Raw genomic sequence first — 6,670 nt, 5'->3', positions numbered from 1 at the left:
GTAGCACCACTGTCGAAATACCACACATGTGAATTTGCAACAACTGACAAGCATGCATCATGGACAGCAGGATTTAAAGTGCACTCTGCGCTAAATACCCATTCTGCATCAACATCAGCAACACAGTCTTCTTTCACAGAAGACTCAACAATGGCTGCATTTGTAGTGGAACCAGCATTTACAGTGGAACCACCCTCTTTCTTCTTAGCCTCTTTGTCCTTCAACTTAGGACACGATTTGATCAAGTGATCATTGGCTTTATAATAATGGCAACGCATCTTCTTTTTGCCCTTATCACCAAAATTGCCAGACGAAGTACTGCCAGCATGTGCATAATGCATCAAACTTGACAACTTCAGGATTTCCTTGGGTCATCAGTCTCCAAGTACTAGCGAAAGTCCGGTAGGAATCTGGTAAGGCATCAAGAAGAGTGTGCACAAGGGAACTGTCTGAAATGACTCCACCTGCAGAAATAAAGTGCTCATTGATATCCTTGACACTAGCAAGGAAAGTGTCCATATCATCTTCCTCATGCATAATCTTCGACTCCAGCTCTTTACGCAGCAAAGCAATTTTAGCCTCATTGCGGCTTGCATAAAGACCTGCTAGAATATCCCAAGCCTGTTTTGCAGATTTTGTTGAACAGATGTGAGGAACAATGGTGCGCTTCACAGACAACGCAATCAATGCATGAGCCTATGCATCCTTAACATCCCAACGAGCTTGTTCTGCCGTAGGCAAAACAAGTCTAACAGCTACAATCCTTGCAGCAAGACCTGCAACATCCTCAACATCGCCTACATCCTCAGAACTAGGATATACATCAATGCCCTGCACAATGTTCCAGACACCCTTTGACACAAGAACATGTTGCATCATATAAGCCCACATAGGGTAGTTGTCCCCATCCAACCTGTCCTCAGCAGCAAACATCTTGAACACATCTGTGTTGTTGTTGTCAGCCATGGTAAATGCTACACCTGATGTGAGAACTGCCCGAAAATAGGAGAAACGGAGCGGGAACAACCTGTGCTATACAGCACAAAGAGTAGAAGACTATAAGGCACCTGTTATGCAGAAAACGGCACTGACAAAAATTTTGCACAAAATGACGAAATAGCCTGTGCAGTACTGCCTGTAGTGGAAACGGAGGCCGAAATGAGCCCAAATCAAAATTATGAGTCCAAATCGCTTATTTGTCGACCTGCGAACGCTTGCCAAAGCTCACTGAAATCGGAGAAAGTGAGCAGGCGTGTGCTGGAGCAGCTGGCGACTAAGCTCGGGAGGACGTGACCTGCTCTGATACCAATTGTTGGAATTAGGGTTGCAAAGAAACACACACAGCTTGGAGAAGACGAAGGAAGCTCAAGGCACACAATAGAGAGTATGTTACTTAGTGTGCAATGGAAAGATAGATAGCCCTAGAGTGATGGGCGTATATACAATGCACGGGGGAAAAAACCTCCTAAAGAGGGAAAAAATGCCCCGACGGTCCTAGTGTGTTCACACCCATCACTACCACATGTATATGGTAACAATATCTGTTACGGATTCCTCATACAAAGCTTGCATTGCAGCTTTCTTCTATTAAGGATAAGCCACTAACAAGTTTTTAGTACATGTTCTTTGTCCAAAGGATCACACTTCTTCTGAAAGAGTAGTGCATTTCTAAACTGCCAAATTGTTCTTAAAGTTGTCGCTCTTAGTATACAAATGTCAGTCAGGAGATCCTCATTATCGATGCATCTAGAGCCCATCAAAAGGTTGCGTCCAAAGAAGGGGGTGTCCAAATGGGTGTACACCCATCCACAAACGGAGCCTGTGAAGCCTCTGATTGTCAGATATTTCAAGAACACGTGTGAGAGGGTCTTGACTTTTCTTGCACTCAATTGTTGTAGAATGTTAAAGTGACGCTTCACCTTGCATAGTAAATTCTATACATGCACACACAAATATTTATTTATATTTACATACATATATTTATACACACACACATATATAGATAGATAGATGTATATATCAATCAGTTCTTTTTATTTCACCTTTCATTTCACAACTTCACACACATGGCTTGACTTTTCTAGCATTCTATAGCATAATTCTAGTCAATGTTCAAGAAAGTCTCTTTTATGAAGTGGCCATTGGTCGAGTTTCTTCCTCGCAAATAAGCAAACCTTAAATACTAGTAAAAATTTTGAAGTTTTCAAGATTTTTGAACTATTTTCTCACATATTTCACCAATTTTTTTCCCTTTACCATGGTTTGCAACCGGCTAGTCTCGATTTTCAACTGGCTCAAGGCAAGCTTCTTACAATAGGGAAATTAGAAAAAAATTATTGTATGTAAAGGGGTGCACCGCCTTGCCTACATGGAATGTATAAAAAGTCAAAATTATCATATTCAAAGTTCAAATCATTTTTTACATCCCCCTCCAAATTCTTTTGAAAAACAGAAAGCAACTTTTGGAAAAGATCATTTGAAAGGACATGGTCTCTTTCTTTTCAATTCTCTTTAAGACTTTTTGAAGCTTTTTTTAGAACACATTTCAAACAACAAGAATTGAACGACCTTTATCCATATGGATAGGAGGGCCTTTAGAGGCTAAAACATAGAGAAAATAACAAAAAAACTCACCCAAAAAAAAAAGAAACAAAAAGATATCCAAGAAGAAAGATAAAGTTTATAGTGATAGACATAGGGAGAGATCACGTGTGAAGGAAGGTCTCTCATCACTTGGTCCTTATTTATTGAAAAATCATTTGTTAGCAAGCAGTTTTAGATTACAAGGGGAAGACTTTGTGATGCGCGGAGAAATCATAAAGGAAATTTGTGTGATTGTCTACATATAAGGTATTCCTAATGGCTTTTTTTAATTTAAAAAATCACTACCTACATAGTCAATGACACTCTAAAGAGAAGTGAACATTGAAGGGAAAATAAAGGAGAAGTGAAACACAAATATACTTAATTGCTTGTAGTACCATCTCTTTTTACATGGATACAAAAAGTCTCTTTACTTTCCACCTTTATGTGTCTTTTCATTTCGTAAACTCGCCCTTTACTTATGCACTTAAGATGTTTTGAAAGAAATTTTTATTTTTTTGAGATTGGGGACTCTAATGAGGTATTCCTAATGGATTCAAAAGAAAAATATTAACTACCTACGTAGTGCAGCTACATAGTGCAAGGACACTTTAAAGAGAAGAAAACATTTTTTTTTAAAAAGGAGAAGAAAAACATAAATGGACAATGTGAAGTTCACCACCTCTTTATATAGACACAAAAAGTATTTTGACTTTCCATCGTCATAGGTATTTTCATTTCCTAAACTCACCCTTCACTTCCGCACTTAAGATGTTTTGAAAGGGTTTTTACTTTTTTAAGATCGGAGAGACCTAATGACGCTATCTTTATACCAATGTTAGACCAAGCTCCCGCTACCTTTATACACCCATTAAACCGAATCCTATGAAGATGCAAAAAATTAAAGTTTAATTTTAACACCTGGCGTCAACTCTCTTGTCCCCTTGGTCCCTTGTAGCATTCACGAGCCATGCTTGCAGTCATGCTCTCTATCACCCTCCACCTCCTACTCTACTCCACTTTGCGACGCCCTCCCAAGCCCTCAACACTCGTGCGACAGAGTGAGACTCCCAAGAACCCAGCCTACGGCATACGACATCAGGAAGGGGGGAGAGAGAGAGAGAGAGAGAGATGGTGTCACGATGCTACGTTGCAGCCCTCCCCACTCCCCTATCCATGCTTCAATTATCAAACCGAGTTTTGCTGCTGATCTGCCATCAACTTGGGCGAAAACTTTTCTGGTCATGGCAGACTGCCTCGCAACGGACGGAGAGAGAGAGAGAGAGAGAGAATGCCTTCCTACTGTCCAAGCCCCCTGCAGCTCTCCATCATTGGCTCTTACCTGCACCCACTCCATCTTGGCTCGCTACTGCACCCAGCCCCTCTTGGCTCGCTATAGCTAGCTCCTGCACTGCATGTTGCATAGCACTTCTCTCACCATGCCATCACACCTCTCTCTCTCTCTCTCTCTCTCTCTCTCTCTCTCTCTATTTATAAGCTGTTCTAGGCCAATGACCACCTGGCACCCAAGGACCACCTTTCAAGTCAGCAAGGCACACATACGTACACCATCGCCTTGGTCATTGTCTCACTTCTGAGAGTAGTCTCACTCTGTTCTCCCTCCATGCTCTGCTATGTGGCAGTGCGAAAAGCACGCAGACAAAAACATTCTCACTCCCTGCGACGCACATCATCTCTCTCTCTCTCTCTCTCTCTCTCTCTCTCCATGTGCCTTTTTCCTCCTTAAAGCCATGGCAACTTTCCCATTCAAACTAAAATACTTAAAATACTTGATACTTAATTGAAGAGTATCTTCTTAGATTCTAGGTTTAAAAAATTGTGTGCCAACCTACTGGGAGTGAAACTTCACAAAATTTTGTGAACTGGCTACAAGGTGGAAGGTGAAACCTGCCCTTCCCTTTGCTTTTCATTCAAAGCATCTTGCCAAGATTCTTCTTAATCACCTTCGTTTCCAAAATTGGGCACACCTGTTAGCCATAAATAACTTTGGATGGAGCGCATGTTTCCTCATGTTGTCGGACTACATAAGGACTCCTTAGTAAAGCGTTGGATTTTTGTGCAATTGTGGACCGTTGAATAAAGGTTGCAGATTCGTGTCACATGGAAAAAAACTTTTTATTCTAATATTCCTTCTAGGTCTTTGTGAGAGGTGGTGACATCTGTGTACCTCTCTCTTTAAAGAGGCCCATTGAATATTTGTTTAGTCATTATTTTTATGATTTTGAAATATGTTGTAATCTATTGTTACACTTGTTCCCAAAAAGTGTAATACTCTATTGTGATTAAAAACAAGGTGAAGATTCACGGTGGCGTGCATAAGGATGTAGGAGTGTGGACTGAAAAAGTTACAGGTGTTGAAAAGGTAGCATGATGTATGTCGCAGAATGGTCTGACCAGTACATGAAATTTGTGCCTCTTTGGCACATGCACAATGTGGAGTTGGTCCATATGTGGTTCAAGGAAGATCCATGGATGGTTGTAATTCTTGTTAGTCTCTACTTAATCCCATATTTGGTAGGGGAAGAAGAAAGGCGATTGTAGGAAGGGTTTGGAATGATATTGTCAATGTTCAAGTCACCCAAGATCACATTGTAATTTCCTTGTTGTGGTTGCGAAGGAAGGATGTTACTGCATCAAGTAAAGGCATGGTCACACGAGTCTTAGTTATCAGTTATTGATAACTATGCCAACTATGTCCAGACAAAGCATTAAATGAATAACTAAGTCTCTTGCATGGTCACGCGAGGCTTAGTTATCCATTCATCCTCCCAACTATGCCTTGAACTTCACAACTATGCCAAAATCGGCGTAGTTACAAAGGGTAGGCATAGTAACTCATTTAATGCTCCTTTCTGCGTGTGACTAAGAATGAAGCTTAGTTATTTGTTCAAATAACTGATAATTAAGCCTCGCGTGACCATGACTGTGTGTACACACACACACACACACACTTATACTGACATATTGTCAATTAATTTCGCAGTTCTCAGCTTTGTGTATGCTTGTAGGCTTGCAGGTCAAGCATACACAAAGTGAAATTCAATAAACATTAGAATTTAGGGCAACGTGCAAGCATGAGGCCTAGTTTTCATTGAAAGCCAGAAGGCTTTGTAGACTTGAGACTTTTCGATTCACAAGCAACAGGTCGTAAGACGCATTATCCTCAATGCCGAAAGTCGGGACTTGACTCGCGACTCCTGGATATGCCTGGATAAGGCTACAATAATTGAAACAGAAAAGCCTAATGGTCAGGTCCTGGATATGCATGCCCTGACGTACAAATTAAGGCTTACAAAATCTTCAGCAACGCAACTAGCTCTTTGTGTTTTGTTGGATCAAAATTAGGATTCATGACTACATCCCAAAGAAGCTACCTCTCCTGCGTGCTCATCATATCACGTCTAAGGATCGATCCCCAATCTAGTCACCCTCCCATATCTCACAATGTGGAAGGTAGCAGGCACGCCCGTCAACTATGCCTTCGACGTCCAAGCCATAAGCGCCAAAAAGCTCCCCTTCGTCCTCCCCGCCGTCTTCACCATCGGCCCCAAAGCCGAGAACCAAGATGCCCTCATCAAATATGTTCGCCTTGTCGCTCCCTGTTGCTCCCCATAACAAGCACTCCAACCATGTCAAAGACCTTGTCAAGGGCATCATCGAAGGCGAGACACGCATCCTTTCTGCCACCATGACCATGGAGATCTTCAAAGGCACCAAAGAGTTCAAGCATGAGGTCTTCCAGAAGGTGCACTTGGAGCTCAATGAGTTTGGGCTGCTCATCTATAATGCCAATGTCAAGCAGCTTGTTGATGTTCCTGGCCATGAGTATTTCTCCTTCTTGGACATAAAGATACAGTAAGAGGCTACCAATACTGCCAAGGTTGAGATTGCGGAGGCCAAGTATAAGGGAGATGTCGGTGCCAAAGAGCGGCAAGGGCTTACACAGCATCACGCCGCAAGGGTCGAGGCCAAAATCTTCTTGATCAAGCAAGCACAGATTGCAAAGCAGCAAGAGTTGCAGACTCCGTACATAAGGTTTGGTGCCAAAACCAAAAGAAATATTTAG

At 41.8% G+C, this 6,670-nt stretch overlaps 1 pseudogene; it reads left to right on the top strand.

The window, feature by feature from the left end:
• Window positions 1-6,048: 6,048 nt before the first annotated feature.
• LOC147431207 (flotillin-like protein 1 pseudogene) lies at window positions 6,049-6,670 on the top strand (annotated as a pseudogene).

The sequence above is a fragment of the Adiantum capillus-veneris genome, chromosome 21 (genome assembly GCF_014529385.1).
Source record: "Adiantum capillus-veneris isolate H3 chromosome 21, ASM1452938v2, whole genome shotgun sequence".
Taxonomy (NCBI): Eukaryota; Viridiplantae; Streptophyta; class Polypodiopsida; order Polypodiales; family Pteridaceae; genus Adiantum; species Adiantum capillus-veneris.
Note: the sequence above shows the minus strand (reverse complement) of the source record. Positions and strands in the feature narration are given on the sequence as shown.